The sequence below is a fragment of the Pseudophryne corroboree genome, chromosome 7, assembly GCF_028390025.1.
Source record: "Pseudophryne corroboree isolate aPseCor3 chromosome 7, aPseCor3.hap2, whole genome shotgun sequence".
Classification (NCBI taxonomy): domain Eukaryota; kingdom Metazoa; phylum Chordata; class Amphibia; order Anura; family Myobatrachidae; genus Pseudophryne; species Pseudophryne corroboree.
This window is the reverse complement of record NC_086450.1, coordinates 342,405,895-342,425,502: the sequence shown is the minus strand read 5'-3', so window position 1 is coordinate 342,425,502 and position 19,608 is coordinate 342,405,895. Positions and strand designations below refer to the sequence as shown.

General features: G+C 44.1%; 1 long non-coding RNA gene across 2 annotated transcripts in view; it reads left to right on the top strand.

The window, feature by feature from the left end:
- LOC134943655 (uncharacterized) overlaps positions 1-10,879 on the top strand; it is a 67,519-nt gene extending 56,640 nt beyond the window's left edge. For both annotated transcript variants that reach the window (XR_010181666.1, XR_010181667.1), the window contains exons 2-3: positions 10,492-10,598; positions 10,682-10,879. This is a non-coding gene — a long non-coding RNA (uncharacterized LOC134943655). The remainder of the gene's footprint in view (positions 1-10,491; positions 10,599-10,681) is intronic.
- The last annotated feature ends 8,729 nt before the right edge of the window (positions 10,880-19,608 follow it).

Genomic DNA, 19,608 nt, shown 5'->3' with positions numbered 1-19,608 from the left:
CTGCAAAACTTCCAGCCGCTCAGGTTTCAAAGCACTGAAAGCAGAGTTCAGGGCAGAGAGAGATGCTTGCAGGGCTTGCATAGTAGGCATAGGAGGATTTCAAACTAGACAAGACAAGACTAGACACGATTCTAGACACGATTCTAAGACAAGATTCTATACAAGATTCTTAGACAAGATTCTAGACAAGACAAGACTGGACTGGATTTTTAAACTAGACAAGACAAGACTGGACTGGATTTTTAAACACCGGACTGGATTCTGCACACTGAATTCTAGACAGGACTGGATTCTAAACACCGGACTGGATTCTGCACACTGAATTCTAGACAGGACTGGATTCTAAACACCGGACTGGATTCTGCACACTGAGTTCTAGACAGGACTGGATTCTTGACAGGACTGGATTCTTCACACTGAATTCTAGACAGGACAGGATTCTAGACAAGACACTGGACTGGGCCAAAAAAGAAAAAGCTTTATTTCTTTTTTGTTGTATGGCTGGTGATAATGTTAGGTTCCTGGTGCTCAGAACAAGGGAGATGTTGCGTAGTGAGTCCTGAGCACCAGAACGTGATGCTGAAATAAGGTGTGGTGTGGAAATAGCCCCTAGCACCCTACCTCCATTGTTTCACCCGTGTGGTCAGTTCACGCCTGAGTGACTATGGTTTCTTGGGCCCACGGCAGCCGCATTTGAAGGGCGGATTAGGTCTGCCCAACTCCGATGCCCCCAGGTCTTAGAGTGAGACAAGGCGTGAACCGAGACAGGATAATAACAAGGGGACCTCTAACTAAAGCAAACAGAAGGCTAGGGGCTACTAACAACCCTAAAACTAAATATATGTGCGGCATGCCGCCAAAGGAAAAGAACAACAAAGGAAATGCTTTCCACTCGCCGACACAATACTGTTGTGTACCGGCGGTGACAGCATAAGCAGAACCCTCTGCAAAACACAGTAACAAAATATAACCAAAGAGTACTGCGGCCTAGGCCGACGGACGCGGCAAAGCCGCTACTCACGGAACCGGTACCAATACTGGCAAACGGACAGGAACCCCCAATGTAGCCGACACAGACTCTCAGAACCGGAGGACAGGCAGAATCCCAAACGACAGACCGGTGAACACCAAGAAGCCAGATACTCAACCAGGCACAGACAAAGCCACAGGACTTCTGGACAGGAACGCTTCACGGCAGGACACGGGATCAGATACTGGAACCGACACTGGAACCGACACTGGAATCGACACTGGAACCGACACTGCTAGACAGGAGCTCAGGAACTGGCAGGGACTAGCTCAGAACTCAAGAACTCTGGAACTCTGGAAATATCACCAGCGTCTGTAAATTGCACTGAGCCAGAATATAACAGAGAGTCTTAATTAATTATGTTGTGCAGCTGCCCTGCTACACAACTGAGAGGTGCAATCAACAGACAGGTGAGGCTGAACACATGGGAACAAGCTGCAATCACACAGACTCACCACCGGCAGCAAACAAGAGTCTTCTCAAACCAGAGCAATGGGAAATCCTGGCCTGCAAGACAACTATAAACATAGAATAGGAATGAATCACTACCTGTGGTTCATAACAGTACCCTCTCCTTAAGGGTGAGCTCCGAACACCCCATGACACCCACGGAGAACATAAACAGAAGTGTAACATAAAATACATAACCAAAATGCAAAACACGAATGAGCCACAGCCGTGGCTCATAACAGGCTAGGCATGTTTACACTGGAAAAGGGGAGATTAAGAGGGGACATGATTAACATTTACAAATATATAAGGGGACAATACACAGAGCTAGCGGTGGACTTGTTTTTGTAAGATCATATATGCAAACAAAAAAACAGGAATAAACATAACGGCTAAACATTCACCACAATTCAAATTAGTTTAAAAAATATTACAGTGCAGGAGATCAGTTTGAACTCAATGGACAAATTGTATTTTTTCAACCTCAGAAACTATGTTACTATCTCATTAACTACAGTATATGTGAATTTTTACTGTATCATTTGTCAGTATGGCACCTTTAAAAGTTTATTTGAGAGCAATGGAAATTTTATAAAATACTGTATACCTTTCAAAGGATAAAGAAGCGTTCCAAGTATTACAACATCCAAAAGTTTAAGTACAGGTTGAGTATCCCTTATCCAAAATGCTTGGGACCAGAGGTATTTTGGATATCGGATTTTTCCGTATTTTGGAATAATTGCATACCATAATGAGATATCATGGTGACGGGACCTAAATCTAAGCACAGAATGCATTTATGTTTCATATACACCTTATTCACACAGCCTGAAGGTCATTTAATACAATATTTCTCTATCGTCCTAGTGGATGCTGGGGTTCCTGAAAGGACCATGGGGAATAGCGGCTCCGCAGGAGACAGGGCACAAAAAGTAAAGCTTTAGGATCAGGTGGTGTGCACTGGCTCCTCCCCCTATGACCCTCCTCCAAGCCTCAGTTAGATTTTTGTGCCCGGCCGAGAAGGGTGCAATCTAGGTGGCTCTCCTAAAGAGCTGCTTAGAAAAGTTTAGCTTAGGTTTTTTATTTTACAGTGAGTCCTGCTGGCAACAGGATCACTGCAACGAGGGACTTAGGGGAGAAGAAGTGAACTCACCTGCGTGCAGGATGGATTGGCTTCTTTGGCTACTGGACATTAGCTCCAGAGGGAAGATCACAGGTACAGCCTGGATGGTCACCGGAGCCTCGCCGCCGGCCCCCTTGCAGATGCTGAAAAGAGAAGAAGGTCCAGAATCGGCGGCAGAAGACTCCTCAGTCTTCTTAAGGTAGCGCACAGCACTGCAGCTGTGCGCCATTGCTCTCAGCACACTTCACACGGCAGTCACTGAGGGTGCAGGGCGCTGGGAGGGGGGCGCCCTGGGAGGCAATGTAAACCTATTTTTTGGCAAAAAATACCTCACATATAGCCTCCGGGGGCTATATGGAGATATTTAACCCCTGCCAGAATCCGTTGAAGAGCGGGAGACGAGCCCGCCGAAAAAGGGGCGGGGCCTATCTCCTCAGCACACAGCGCCATTTTCCCTCACAGAAAGGCTGGAGGGAAGGCTCCCAGGCTCTCCCCTGCACTGCACTACAGAAACAGGGTTAAAACAGAGAGGGGGGGCACTAATTTGGCGTTAGAAATATATAAAAAGATGCTATAAGGGAAAACACTTATATAAGGTTGTCTCTATATAATTATAGCGTTTTTTGGTGTGTGCTGGCAAACTCTCCCTCTGTCTCTCCAAAGGGCTAGTGGGTCCTGTCCTCTATCAGAGCATTCCCTGTGTGTGTGCTGTGTGTCGGTACGTGTGTGTCGACATGTATGAGGACGATGTTGGTGAGGAGGCGGAGCAATTGCCTGTAATGGTGATGTCACTCTCTAGGGAGTCGACACCGGAATGGATGGCTTATTTAGGGAATTACGTGATAATGTCAACACGCTGCAAGGTCGGTTGACGACATGAGACGGCCGACAAACAATTAGTACCGGTCCAGACGTCTCAAAAACACCGTCAGGGGTTTTAAAAAGCCCGTTTACCTTAGTCGGTCGACACAGACACAGACACGGACACTGAATCCAGTGTCGACGGTGAATAAACAAACGTATTCCTTATTAGGGCCACACGTTAAGGGCAATGAAGGAGGTGTTACATATTTCTGATACTACAAGTACCACAAAAGAGGGTATTATGTGGGATGTGAAAAAACTACCTGTAGTTTTTCCTAAATCAGATAAATTAAATGAAGTGTGTGATGATGCGTGGGTTCCCCCCGATAAAAAATTATTGGCGGTATACCCTTTCCCGCCAGAAGTTAGGGCGCGTTGGGAAACACCCCTTAGGGTGGATAAGGCGCTCACACGCTTATCAAAACAAGTGGCGGTACCGTCTATAGATAGGGCCGTCCTCAAGGAGCCAGCTGACAGGAGGCTGGAAAATATCATATAAAAGTATATACACACATACTGGTGTTATACTGCGACCAGCGATCGCCTCAGCCTGGATGTGCAGAGCTGGGGTGGCTTGGTCGGATTCCCTGACTAAAAATATTGATACCCTTGATAGGGACAGTATTTTATTGACTATAGAGCATTTAAAGGATGCATTTCTATATATGCGAGATGCACAGAGGGATATTTGCACTCTGGCATCAAGAGTAAGTGCGATGTCCATATCTGCCAGAAGATGTTTATGGACACGACAGTGGTCAGGTGATGCAGATTCCAAACGGCACAAAGGTGTATTGCCGTATAAAGGAAGAGGAGTTATTTGGGGTCGGTCCATCGGACCTGGTGGCCACGGCAACTGCTGGAAAATCCACCGTTTTTACCCTAAGTCACATCTCTGCAGAAAAAGACACCGTCTTTTCAGCCTCAGTCCTTTCGTCCCTATAAGAGTCATATTTGCCCAGGGATAGAGGAAAGGGAAGAAGACTGCAGCAGGCAGCCCATTCCCAGGAACAGAAGCCTTCCACCGCTTCTGCCAAGCTCTCAGCATGACGCTGGGACCGTACAGGACCCCTGGATCCTACAAGTAGTATCCCAGGGGTACAGATTGGAATGTCGAAACGTTTCCCCCTCGCAGGCTCCTGAAGTCTGCTTTACCAAGGTATCCCTCCGACAAGGAGGCAGTATGGGAAAAAATTCACAAGCTGTATTCCCAGCAGGTGATAATCAAATTACCCCTCCTACAACAAGGAAAGGGGTATTATTCCACACTATATTGTGGTACTGAAGCCAGAAGGCTAGGTGAGACCTATTCTAAATCTAAAAAAATTTGAACACTTACAAAGGTTCAAATCAAGATGGAGTCACTCAGAGCAGTGATAACGAACCAGGAAGAAGGGGACTATATAGTGTCCCGGGACATCAGGGATGCTTACCTCCATGTCCCAAATTTGCCCTTCTCACTAAGGGTACCTCAGGTTCGTGGTATAGAACTGTCACTGTCAGTTTCAGACGCTGCCGTTTGGATTGTCCACGGCACCCCGGGTCTTTACCAAGGTAATGGCCGAAATGATGATTCTTCTTCGAAGAAAAGGCATCTTAATTACCCCTTACTTGGACGATCTCCTGATAAGGGCAAAGTCCAGGGAACAGTTGGAGGTCGGAGTAGCACTATCTCGGATACTGCTACAACAGCACGGATGGATTCTAAATATTCCAAAATCGCAGCTGATCCTGACGACACGTCTGCTGTGCCTAGGGATGATTCTGGACACAGTCCAGAAAAAGGTGTTTCTCCCGGAAGAGAAAGCCAGGGAGTTATCCGAGCTAGTCAAGAACCTCCTAAAACCAGGAAAAGTGTCAGTGCATCATTGCACAAGGGTCCTGGTAAAAATGGTGGCTTCCTACGAAGCAATTCCATTCGGCAGATTTCACGCAAGAACTTTTCAGTGGGATCTGCTGGACAAATGGTCCGGATCGCATCTTCAGATGCATCAGCGGATAACCCTATATCCAAGGACAAGGGTGTCTCTCCTGTGGTGGTTACAGAGTGCTCATCTTCTAGAGGGCCGCAGATTCGGCATTCAGGATTGGATGCTGGTGACCACGGAGGCCAGCCCGAGAGGCTGGGGAGCAGTCACACAAGGAAAAAATTTCCAGGGAGTGTGATCAAGTCTGGAGACTTTTCTCCACATAAATATACTGGAGCTAAGGGTAAATTTATAATGCTCTAAGCTTAGCAAGACCTCTGCTTCAAGGTCAGCCGGTATTGATCCAGTGGGAAAAACATCACGGCAGTCGCCCACGTAAACAGACAGGGCGGCACAAGAAGCAGGAGGGCAATGGCAAAAACTGCAAGGACTTTTCGCTGGGCGGAAAATCATGTGATAGCACTGTCAGCAGTGTTTCATTCCGGGAGTGGAAACTGGGAAGCAGACTTCCTCAGCAGGCACGACCTCCACCCGGGAGAGTGGAAACTTCATCGGGAAGTTTTTCCACATGATTGTGAACCGTTGGGAAATACCAAAGGTGGACATGATGGCGTCCCGTCTGAACAAAAAACGGGACAGGTATTGCGCCAGGTCAAGAGACCCTCAGGCAATAGCTGTGGACGTTCTGGTAACACCGTGGGTGTACCAGTCGGTGTATGTGTTCCCTCCTCTGCTTCTCATACCTAAGGTACTGAGAATTATAAGACGTAGAGGAGTAAGAACTATACTCATGGCTCCGGATTGGCCAAGAAGGACTTGGTACCCGGAACTTCAAGAGATGCTCACAGAGGACTTATGGCCTCTGCCGCTAAGAAGGGACTTGCTTCAGCAAGTACCATGTCTGTTCCAAGACTTACCGCAGCTGCGTTTGACGGCATGGCGGTGGAACGCCGGATCCTAAGGGAAAAAGGCATTCCGGAAGAGGTCATTCCTACCCTGGTCAAAGCCAGGAAGGAGGTGACCGCACAACATTATCACCACATGTGGCGAAAATATGTTGCGTGGTGTGAGGCCAGGAAGGCCCCACGAAGAAATTTCAACTCGGTCGATTCCTGCATTTCCTGCAAACAGGAGTGTCTATGGGCCTCAAATTGGGGCCCATTAAGGTTCAAATTTCGGCCCTGTCGATTTTCTTCCAGAAAGAATTGGCTTCAGTTCCTGAAGTCCAGAAGTTTGTCAAGGGAGTATTGCATATACAACCCCCTTTTGTGCCTCCAGTGGCACTGTGGGATCTCAACGTAGTTCTGGGATTCCTCAAATCACATTGGTTTAAAACCAGTCAAATCTGTGGATTTGAAGCATCTCACATGAAAAGTGACCATGCTCTTGGCCCTGGCCTGGGCCAGGCGAGTCTCAAATTGGTGGGTTTTTTTCTCAAAAAAGCCCATATCTGTTTGTCCATTCGGACAGGGCAGAGCTGCGGACTCGTCCCCAGTTCTCTCCCTAAGGTGGTGTCAGTGTTTCACCTGAACCAGCTTATTGTGGTGCCTTGCGCCTACTGGGGACTTGGAGGACTCCAAGTTGCTGGATGTTGTCAGGGCCCTGAAAGTATAGGTTCCAGGACGGCTGGAGTCAGGAAAACTGACTTGCTGTTATCCTGTATGCACCCAACAAACTGGGTGCTCTTGCTTCTAAGCAGACTATTGCTAGTTGGATGTGTAATACAATTCAGCTTGCACATTCTGTGGCAGGCCTGCCACAGCCAAAATATGTAAATGCCCATTCCACAAGGAAGGTGGGCTCATCTTGGGCGGCTGCCCGAGGGGTCTCGGCTTTACAACTTTGCCGAGCGGCTATTTAGTCAGGGGCAAACACGTTTGTAAAATCCTACAAATTTGATACCCTGGCTAAGGAGGACCTGGAGTTCTCTCATTCGGTGCTGCAGAGTCATCCGCACTCTCCCGCCCGTTTGGGAGCTTTGGTATAATCCCCATGGTCCTTTCAGGAACCCCAGCATCCACTAGGACGATAGAGAAAATAAGAATTTACTTACCGATAATTCTATTTCTCGGAGTCCGTAGTGGATGCTGGGCGCCCATCCCAAGTGCGGATTATCTGCATTACTTGTACATAGTTACAAAAATCGGGTTATTATTGTTGTGAGCCATCTTTTCAGAGGCTCCGCTGTTATCATACTGTTAACTGGGTTCAGATCACAGGTTGTACAGTGTGATTGGTGTGGCTGGTATGAGTCTTACCCGGGATTCAAAATACTTCCTTATTGTGTACGCTCGTCCGGGCACAGTATCCTAACTGAGGCTTGGAGGAGGGTCATAGGGGGAGGAGCCAGTGCACACCACCTGATCCTAAAGCTTTACTTTTTGTGCCCTGTCTCCTGCGGAGCCGCTATTCCCCATGGTCCTTTCAGGAACCCCAGCATCCACTACGGACTCCGAGAAATAGAATTATCGGTAAGTAAATTCTTATTTTTTTATAACTTTGTACATTAAACAAAGTGTGTGTACATCCACACAATTCATTTATGTTTCATATACACCTTATACACACAGCCTGAAGGTCATTTAAATTAATACAATATTTTTTAATAACTTTGTGTATTAAACAAAGTTTGTGTACATTGAGCCATCAAAAAACAAAGGTTTCACTATCTCACTCTCACTCAAAAAAGTCCGTATTTCGGAATATTCCGTATTTCGGAATATTTGGATATGGGATACTCAACCTGTATAACATTCTATTGGGAGCTTTCATAATTGCCCACCTATGAGCTTTTCCTATCATGTTAAACTCCAAAAGTAAAACTGCTATTAAACATTCAGGGGATGCAGTTACTGTATTACAATAGTAACACTTAAACATTTTATTAAGCCTCTGCTTTACACGTTTCTCTAACAAAGCTGGTCTTGTACCTTGTAGCTCAGCCTGCACTTTTATGGCCAATTCATCATTCTGTCATTTTTCCTTCCCTTGGTTTTATGCTGGATATCTGCGAGACAGGTTCTGGTAAGGTGTATTATATCACTGCTTGCCTTGTACCCTAGAGTAAATGCTGTTTATTTTTGTCATCAGACTTTTAATGCACATGCGTTTATGCAACGGTGCACTAGCTGTCAAGGAGACGATGACCTGGGACAAATCTCCAGTTTGTACTTTGATTTTTGAACCATAAACACAGCATGCTGGGAATGGAATTATCTAATTCTGTCCTCCAAACTAGCATCTCTATTCTCTTTGGCAGATGCAGTCTGATGCACTTGACTGCTTTTGCTAATAATATGAAGGTAGGATGTACTTTATCAAAAGGATGTGACTCATTATCCTACTTCAAGGGAGAGCCAAAAGATTTAGCCAGTGTCTGACAAATTTGTATTATTTACACCCACACATGGCTCCATTTTAGCACACAGCTACCGTGTGGCAGTGAGTGACTGTTGCTCGCTAGCCACTCACACCATGCAGCTTATGCTTCTTTGCATGGTGCGTTTTCTTGAGGTAATCTGTCAAAATAATTGTTAACAATAGTACTAATATTTGTATTATCTGATACAGGACAACAATAAATCCATATTTAATGTACAAAGAGAATAAAACAAAATTTGATGTTCAAAGAGAAATTACGCCATCGTTATAGGCAACATTTGATATCTACTTTTCTGTAAGCCTATATACATTATACATATGCTATTTCACAGATATGCATGTCTAAAATATGCACATTAAAGGTTTAAATGTAAAAAAAAACCCTCCTCCCAAAACTTATGGTGCTCATATATCAGCCTGGTCTGGGGGATCGGGAAATCCAACATGTTGGAAATCATCGATTCATCAGCTAAATGATAGGGATCGTCGAGTCTGGGATTTTTAACATGCAGGATTTTGACAATTTCATTTTCCAGATGGATCGCCGATTATCAGCGGATCGTATTGGCAACTGCTGCTCTGATGTATGCCCTGCATTAGTTTCAGATCACGTTCACTATATTAAAACTAAACTAGTGTATATTATTTATGCTTTTTCACATTTTTATTTTACCTTTTCTTCTTTTAAATGTAAACATTGCTAGTATTTACACATCTCAAATTTATGTGTCAGGTTATGCCATACATCTATCAGCTACACTTACACCCAGCTGCGGCTCCTACTTTCTTTAAGTAGGGGGACTGCCACTACCCCTGTGCCTGCGGAGAGTAGACAGGGAACCCGGGTCCTGGATCTGGCAGGTGCCGGGACCAGTGCATGCGCAGATGCTGCACTGCTAATGTGCATGTGCAAACCATGCTTCTATGGACTGCGTCGGCTGCAGCCCATAGAATTCGGATCGGATTGGGCTGCACCAAAAGCAAGGAGTGGATTCCCACAGGAGTACAGCTCCCTGCCTGTCGTAGTCCTGTCTGGCAGTCCCGGAGGGAGGAAACACTTCACAATGGGGCTGCTTAGGTGTCTTTGACTGACAGGTAGGACTTCCAATATTAAGTCACTGCCACAGTGAAGCCAGTGCAGTCATGGACTACATTTGGCTTCACTGACACTGAGCGGGGTCACTGATAGGTAAAATCCGCCACTACGTACAAACAACTCAACCAAATTTGCACACTGAAATTGGTCTGCAACTGGCCCATTTGTAAAGAATGTAAGAAATGTAACCTTCATTTTTACCAACTTTTTAGGTATATATAATGTGATTGTATCACTAACATCACACAATAATCACATTATTTCGTAAGAATTAATTAACAGAATTAAAATAATCTAAGCTACATGTGTGATAAAAAGCAGATTGATACGTCAATAACTTAAAAATAATAATAATAGTAATTGGCTGTGTAAGGTATAAAGTTAAATGACTCCAACCCTTTGGTGACCTTTTTCTGTCTCCCAGCGGACAGATGAACCCTACGACTCATGTCCGGTAGTTCCAGCAAAGGCCAGAGTTTGCTCCCTAGGATACTTATTTTTAAATATAGCAAAGGGTAGAGATTGAGATTTGTCCGTCCTCTTCTACTTGGGTAAATGTGCCAGAAGGTCACCTGTGCTTATATGATCTCATTTCTGTGTTGTGCCACTACTCTGACAGAGAGAAGTTGTGTGCACACTGATCCTCACTTCACGGAGAAGCAACGCCAGGATGATTTCTGCAGTTATGGAGTTTGAGTCATCCCCAATAAAGAGCATCACGCCTTGGTAAGCCCTTCTGGAGGTTTCTCTTTTGGAATTTTTATTTTGTTACTGTAAATTAATATATTTCTCTTCTGCCTTCTCTGCAGAGTCTGCTCTAAGGAAGAAACATTGCAAATTCATAATCGAGGTTGTGGAGAATGTTACAAAAGAAAGAAACACATGGTGGTACATGATACGCCAGGACTGGTTCCACTCATTATAGATCAATAGAGAAAAATCTGGTTGTTCATAGTACACCAAGGGTTAAAGATCTCATTAATAAAGAATGGGATCTCATGGATAAATGGTAATTTAGTCTTGTCATACTTAACCACATAGATCCCTTTCAGGTTGAAGAAGCATCTAAATGGTGATCAGTAGCTATAACTGGTGGAGCTGCGGCCAGCCTGCTTATAGGGACTAATACAACAAGAGTGACAGAAAATAAATCACAATGCGCTAGAACCAGTGTGGTAAAAATGTATAACAAATATGTTCACCAATTTTTTTCCTCCTCCACGGTAGCGTAAGTGGATCTATTCCTCATGTGCATGTAAGGAATTGAAGAGAAATATGCCATATGGTGAAGTACAGTTTAATACAATAAAAACATAATTTCCAGCATCAATCATTCAAAAGAAAGTGCAAGTGCAATAATATAATGATAGCAATAGTGGGGAATCCTCTGGAGGCTGCAAAAATGAACAATTACCGGCTGGATGCAAGACTATTCACATAGAAACAATCCTGGCAGTGCATCAGTCTGTTGGATAGCCCGGGTTCCATAGACCATGTATGCAGATGGCTTTCCTGTCGGGTCTTAGTCCAGTCAGCTGCCTCCGTCACCCCACGTCCACCAACGCGTTTCTACCCGCTCAATCGGGTCTTTTTCAAGGTGTGTGTCCAGAAAAGAAGATGTCCATCTATCCCGGTATCCATTTTTAAACTAACTCTGTCCAATCCCCGGCCGGCGAGCGCAGCTGATTCCTATACACAAATCAAACTACAAGTCCCATGAATCATTGCGGCGCTCGTCCGGCCGGTCTCCTGTTTCTTCCATGTGCCGATACGTCATTTCCGGTCAGTAACCTTGGTAACGTCTATACGGCTTCTTCGATCCTTCATACATAATAGATGTTCCTTATATCGTACACAAGTCCAAATTCTTTCAAACTCCACAACTAACACCTCCGGAAGGAAGAGGACATAATGTTAGTGTGGATTTAATTTGACTTTAATTCACAATGTATCATTAGACGGGCATCTAAAAAAGTTCTTTAAATACATATGTGAACCATCTTAAACCCCAATTCTTCCATAAAGTGCACAATGCATATATGAAAGTGACTGGTGCAGACAAACAGGGCAACAGTTTATAAAGTGCAAGGTAAAGAGGTAGAAAGTGACAAAGAATAAAATCCTTCCCGGTGCAATCAAAGAAACCACTTTAGTTCAAAGTCAATATTAAGACCTCCAGGCTGTAATGTTCCCAGGTCAAAAATAGCTCTCATCTCAGCCTGTGCTAATTGGGTTGCTAAATCCTGTCTTCTCCAATGACCTTTTACAGCCCGGAGCCCTAAAAATCTTTTGATCTGTGACGTACATTTGTTATGAATTTTTTTAAAATGATCTGACAGAGCGTGGGTGTCCAGACCCCCCCTGATGTTTCTCAGATGTTCTCCAATTCGGACTTTGAGGGGTCTGGACGTCCGACCTATATAAAATAGTCCACACTCACACTCTATGGCATAAATGACATTTTTCGTATTACATGTCACAAAGTCCCTAATCTCATATTTATGATTATTAATTGTCACCTCTGTAGTTTTATTTTTCCCATCCCCCTGAATATTGCGGCACCCTATACAGGTTCCGCAGCGAAAAAAACCTTTCGATTTAATTGTTGAAATGGATTTAGTGGGTGGCAAGGCACTCCTCACCAACCTGTTCTTTATGTTGGGGGCCTTTCTGTATATACATTTCGGCCTTGCTGGTAATAGACTCCCCACAATAGGGTCATTTTGTAAAATCTTCCAATGTCTTTGTAAAATTTTCTCTACCTCCTTATAGTTGGAATTAAAATCTGTAATAAAAGACCACTCATGCTTGTTACCTCTCTCTTTCTTATTCTCTGTTATTTTTAAGAGGGTTTCTCGAGGGATATCCTTCACTTTTTTTAGATCTTTATCAATTGCATCTTTCTGATAACCGGATGCAATGAAATTATCCCGCATTTCTATTGCTTGTTTTTCATACACTCCCCCATCCGTACAATTCCTTCTCAGGCGTCTCAGTTGTCCCCCAGGAATATTCCTGAGCCAATCAGGATGATGACAACTTTCATCTCTTAAATAAGCATGAGAGTCGGTGGTTTTAGAATATCCTTTTGTTAAAATCTTATTCTCCTCTATATAGATGGTTACGTCTAAAAAATTGATGGTTTGTATATTGCTCTCAAATGAAAAATTGATGTTGACACTGTTCGAATTTAAGTAAACAAAAAATTCTTCTAAAAGCGCCTGACCTCCCCTCCAGATAAAAAACACGTCATCTATATATCTCGACCAGGACACCAGGTTCGCTCCAAATGGGTTAATATCCCATATATATTCATTTTCCCATGCCCCCATAAAAAGGTTGGCATAACTCGGAGCGAACCTGGTGCCCATGGCCGTGCCGACGTTCTGAATATAAAAACTGTCTTTAAAAGCAAAGTAATTGTTAGAAAGTATAAACTCCACACCCTCTAAAATCAATGTTTGTATAGTCTCCTTTAAATCACTCGTCTGTAATGCTCCCTCAATTGCCTTTATGCCGATTCCATGTTTAATCACTGTGTACAGCGATTTTACATCTGCTGTTACCATAATCCAAGTGTTTTCCCACTGTGTATCATTTATTTTGTTCGAAAAATCAAGTGTATCTTTCAAGTGTGAACGGTTTTTGAGTACAAGGGGCTGCAAAAAGTAATCAATATACTCAGATAAATTTGCAGTCACTGAGTTCACTCCTGATACAATTGGTCTTCCCGGTGGCCTAAGTGGATCTTTATGAATTTTTGGTAACACATAGACCACCGGGACAACTGGTTCTTCATTCACCAAAAATGTATATTCCCTCTCATCTATGGTATCCACCCTTTTATGAGGTTCCAACATGACTTTTAATTTTTCTACAATTTTAATCGTTGGATCCATTTTAAGTTTGGTGTAAGTTACCTCATCCTCCAATTGTCTATAAATCTCTGCCTCATAGGAGGTTTTATCCATCAGGACGATACCTCCGCCTTTATCCGCCGGTTTAACAATCAACTCGGCGTTTTCCTGTAATGATGTTAAGGCTTTCCTCTCCTTGAATGTCAGATTACTTTTAGTATTTTTTGATGGTAATTTCTTGATATCCTCATATACCATTTCGTAAAAGGTGTCTAAATAGTTTCCTTTCATGTGGGCTGGATTAAACAATGATTTTGGCTTGAAGGGCGTATTTGGAGTTATTATCGTTCCTTGTTCACCCGCTACAGTCTCCTTATTTTCGAAAAAACGTTTTAGGGTTAATTTTCCTAAAACGTTTTTACCATCAAAAAATACTAAAAGTAATCTGACATTCAAGGAGAGGAAAGCCTTAACATCATTACAGGAAAACGCCTAAAGTGACGTCACCGCTGAGCAGAAAGTTCCCACCATTGGTTACAATGGAGCGCATAGGCGCAACATTGTAACACTGCCGTGTGCCGCCTGTCACTCAGTACAGGAGCACACAGCCGATCAGGAGAGTGCTACAACGTGACGCTCCCTGATTGGCTGAAGAAACCCACTTAGACAGAAGTCAGAGTGGGTTTCTGGCATTTCGGGAAAGGAGTCCCATGTGAAAACATGGGGCCCCTTTCAGTTCGTGGCTCGGGTATCCGTTTTGTTATTTTATTCAAGTACCTGGATTACAAATGGTTGCCCCGAGGACCCTGGGACCCTGGATCTGGTGAGTAGAATTTGTTCAACAGGTACCCCTTGGATTCTACTGGAGAAGAGGACCGACCTGCGTGTGAACATAAGGTAAGTATGTATGTATGTTTGTGTGCATGTATGTAATAAATCTTTACTTTCAAGGTGTGTGTGTCTTGTCTTTTTTTGGGTATTTTTTTAGTAATAGTACTACAGGTACCAGCGGGCCCGTTTTTCCGCCGCATGCTGGTACTTGTGGTTCTCCAAGTACCAGCATGCGGGGGAGGCTTGCTGGGCCTTGTAGTACTGCTACTAAAAACAATATCTTTTCATTTTCAAAAAAGGCTATCAGCCCCCCATCCGCAGCCAATTGGATGGGGGGGACAGCCTCGGGCTTCACCCCTGGCCCTTGGGTGGCTGAGGGGGGGGGACCCCTTGATTGAAGGGGTCCCCACTCCCCCAGGGTACCCCGGCCAGGGGTGACTAGTTGGATTTTTGATGCCACGGCCGCAGGGCACTATATAAAAGTGACCCCCGGCTGTGGCATTATCTGTCCAGCTAGTGGAGCCCGGTGCTGGTTTTAAAAATACGGGGGACCCCTACTCTTTTTGTCCCTCGTATTTTTGGAACCAGGACCAGGCGCAGAGCCCGATGCTGGTTGCTTAAATATGGGGGAACCCCTGTCATTTTTTCACCCATATTTCTGCAACCAGGATCGGCTCAAAGAGCCCGAGGCTGGTTATGCTTAGGAGGGGGGACCCCACGCAATTTTTATTTTTTATTTTACACTGTTTAATTTAAAACAAAACAAAAAAATGAACCCCAGCACGGATCACACAGATCCGGCCGAGATTCATTTTTAAAAAGTCGGCAGTGTTTTGCTAATCACTGCCGTAAAAAAAAAAAAACACGAATGACATCGACATCGGAACAAAAGAAAAACCCGAATACGACAGCTTAGTAAATTAGTCGTAATAAATTCAAAAAGTTGCAGTTTTACACTTTCAATGTCATTCGTGATTGAACTTTGACCTGAAACGGGAAAATACGAATCTTAGTAAATTTACCCCCATGTGTAAAAAGCCATCTCCTTCATTCAGGACTAGGGAAAGTTAATCAGGGACCAGTTTCCATGGATTCTTCTGCATGACAGGATTTCATAGAATGCAATTAATGCTTCTCATTCAAGATCAATTGGTACAGTGCATCCGGAAAGTATTCACAGCACTTCACTTTTTCCACATTTTGTTATGTTACAGCCTTATTCCAAAATGGAATAAATTAATGTTTTCACTCAAAAGTCAACACACAATGGGGGTCATTCCGAGTTGATCGCTAGCTGCTTTCGGTCGCAGCGCGGCGATCAGACACAAAAAAGCATTTCTGCACATGAGTATGGGCCGCAGTGCGCACGCGAGAAGTTATCTTAAACTATGCAGTTTTACACAAGGTCTAGCGGCGCTTTTCAGCCGCATGACTGATCGGGGAGTGTTTGACAGGAAAGGGGCATATCTGGGAGGTAAATGACCGTTTTCAGGGAGTGTGCTAAAAAACGCAGGCATGCCTGGGGAAACGGGGGAGTGGCTGGCCGAACCCAGGGCGTGTTTGTGACGTCAAAGCAGGAACTAAACAGACTGAAGTGATCGCAAGGAAGGAGTAAGTTTGGAGCTACTCAGAAACAGCATGAAAATTTTTTCGATCAGTTCTGCTAAATTTTCGGTCGCACTTCTGCTAAGTTAAGATACACTCCCAGAGGATGGTGGCTTAGCGTTTGCACTGCTGCTAAAAGCAGCTAGCGAGCGATCAACTCGGAATGAGGGCCAATACCCCATAATGACAACGTGAACAAAGTTTTTTTGAGATTTTTGCTAAGTTATTCAAAATAAAAAACTAAGAAATCACATGTACATAAGTATTCACAGCCTTTGCCATGAAGCTCAAATATGAGCTCAGGTGCATCCGGTTTCCACTGATCATCCTTGAGATGTTCCTACAGCTTAATTGGAGCCCACATGTGGTAAATTCAGTTGATTGGACATGATTTGGAAAGGCACACACCTGTCTATAGAAGGTCCCACACTTGGCAGTGCATGTCTGAGCACAAACCAAGCATGAAGTCAAAGGAATTGTCTGTAGACCTCCGAGACAGGATTGTCTCGAGGCACAAATCTGGGGAAGGGTACAGAAAAATATCTGCTGCTTTGATGGTCCCAAAAAGCACAGTGGCCTTCATCATCTGTAAATGGAGGAAGTTCGGAACCATCAGGACTCCTCCAAGAGCTGGCCGGCCTTGTAAACTGAGCGATCGGGGGAGAAGGCCCCTCGTCAGGGAGGTGACCAAGAACCCGATGGTCACTCTGTCAGAGCTATAGCATGCCTCTGTGGAGAGAGGAGAACCTTCCAGAAGGACAACCATCTCTGCAGCAATCCACCAATCAGGCCTGTTTGGTAGAGTGGCCAGACAGAAGCCACTCCTTAGTAAAAAGCACATGGCAGCTCGCCTAGAGTTTGCCAAAATGCACCTAAAGGACTCTCAGACCATGAGAAACAAAACTCTCTGGTCTGATGAGACAAAGTTTGGACTCTTTGGTCTGGAAACCAGGCACTGCTCATCACCAGGCCAATACAATCCCTACAGTGAAGCATGGTGGTGGCAGCATCATGCTGTGGGGATGTTTTTCAGTGGCAGGAACTGGGAGACTAGTCACGATAGAGGGAAAGATGAATGCAGCAATGTACAGAGACATCCTGGAAGAAAACCTGCTCCAGAGCGCTCTTGACCTCAGACTGGGGTGACGGTTCATCTTTCAGCAGGACAATGACCCTAAGCACATGTCAAAGGAGTGGGTTCAGGACAACTCTGTGAATGTCCTTGATTGGCCCAGCCAGAGCCCAGACTTGAATCCGATTGAACATCTCTGGAGAGATCTGAAAATGGCTGTGCACCGATGCTTCCCATCCAACCTGTAACTTAACAAAATGTGGAAACTGTTAAGCACTGTGAATACTTTCCAGATGCACTGTATGTGTTCAGTAACTAAGTGTACAAGAAAGAATTTCACTCTGTACCCAGAAGAAGTTTACTAGTGAAATCCTGAATTCTATAGAGCTAAAATGCTTTACATTACATACAGTAGATAATTACCCATGTTCCTGTGATGGACAGGGACACGGTTCTAGATCTATGAAGGCTCAATTACTTTATGTAAGCATTTCTGCATGGAACCAGTACAGTCCTTTCTTCATGCAATAGATACTGAATACTTATTTCAATAGCTCTGCAAGATGCATAGCTAAATATACACTGTTGTAGGCACCTAAACATCACTGTTATAGGCCAACCTCATCAGTTACTTATTTTTTGTGTTTGAACACTATTGCCTTTGCCATTTACAACAGCTATAATTTAGGAGTTGAAAATAGACACATTAAAAGATATATTCGTAGTGGAAGCTGGATGGGGAAGAGCTGGGCGTCTTGCTGATGCGGGCTTCGTGCTGCCTGTAGCTCCAGTCTGGGCTCCCGGGTGTCCTGTGTCGCAGCCGTTCCTGATGGCCGCTTGCTGAAGGATCTTTTGCGCTGGGTGTGGGAGACTGATTTTGTTCACTTGTGCCTCTGCTGGCTCCTGTATCTGTGACCACCCACGGAGTGGGAGACTGTGACCGCCTGTTGGCTTCTGCTGAATTGCTGGAGGGCTTGCGGGAACAGAGCTTGGCAGCTTGCCGGCGAGATGTCCAGAATACCTACCTACCTGCTATGGCCCCAGCTCCCTGATGCTTTATGTGGCAGCCGTACTTGTTGGTGGATAGTGAAAGGATCTCCTGCACTCGGTGAGAGAGTATTGTCGAAGTCAGAAAAAGAAGACAATACAAACTACACAGAGAGTGGCGCTTCTCAGTGGTGATGTAAGGACGCAATTGATGTATATGGATGCACCATGCTTCTTTACCGTACATCATGCATAGAGTTGCACGGCATGCGTGTTGCAGCGTGGTGGGTGTATATACGGTAAAAGGCGCAATCACTGAGAAATGCCATAAAGATGCACACAAACACATATTCATACAACACATAAATTACACATAGACAAAACATGTCCAGCACCAGACTTGTATTATATTGTATTTATATAATAGAATGTAAAACCAGATATATATGTAGTATTGGAACGGAACAAGTTAATTATATCATGCTTAGTGTCAAAATGGTCAGGAGGATGTGTGGATTCGATAGCTATGGGTAATTTGTAGCACATTGCAACGATTAGTTATGATCCAATCTATGAATATAAATTCATATTCTATGAGAACAAAGGACTTCCTGAGAAAGCATGTGGGCAGGATCCCAGTGGTTAACCCCTGTACCTGCATCTTCAAACTGGACATTGCTTACATATGAACTGACCAATGACACACAACGAATGAGAAACCTCCCTCTCCTGGACCAATGGAAGGAGACCGGAACCAACAAACTGTTAACTCCCACTGTTTGATATATGCAGTTTTCTAAGGCATAGTTAGGTAGTTGCTGAGGGGAAGAGATGCAGAGTCTATCTAGAAAGGAATATTCTATGGGATAGGGTGATGTATACTGGCTGTAACTGCTTCTTATGCAACTTTAACTCTGTACCACCTACTTAGGCGTGTATATATATATATATATATATATATATATATATTATACTGAATGATATACTGCACATATGTTATTTTGTATGCATACCTTTTAATATCAAATACATATATATATATATATATATATATATATCTGAGCATTGGACCTCAGGATGCCATGTGTGTGTCTACTTGCTTTCTCTTAAGGGACATAGTGCTGCAACGTTCAGCGCACTATTATCGTATATGGTATATCCGCAGTATATATTAACGCTGGCATGTAAATGTTTATTTAAAATAATGGAAAATTCACAGTATATACATACTTTGTGATTTTCCTACTGGCAGCTGTCTCTACTGGCTTTCCGTGGAGGATAATCCTGGGTAACTATCTATACCACTGCTGCCTAACGCTGCCTCGCAGCAATCATTTCTCCTGATCTCCAGCTTGCCTCCTGCAACTTTTGGCTGGGAGTAGAG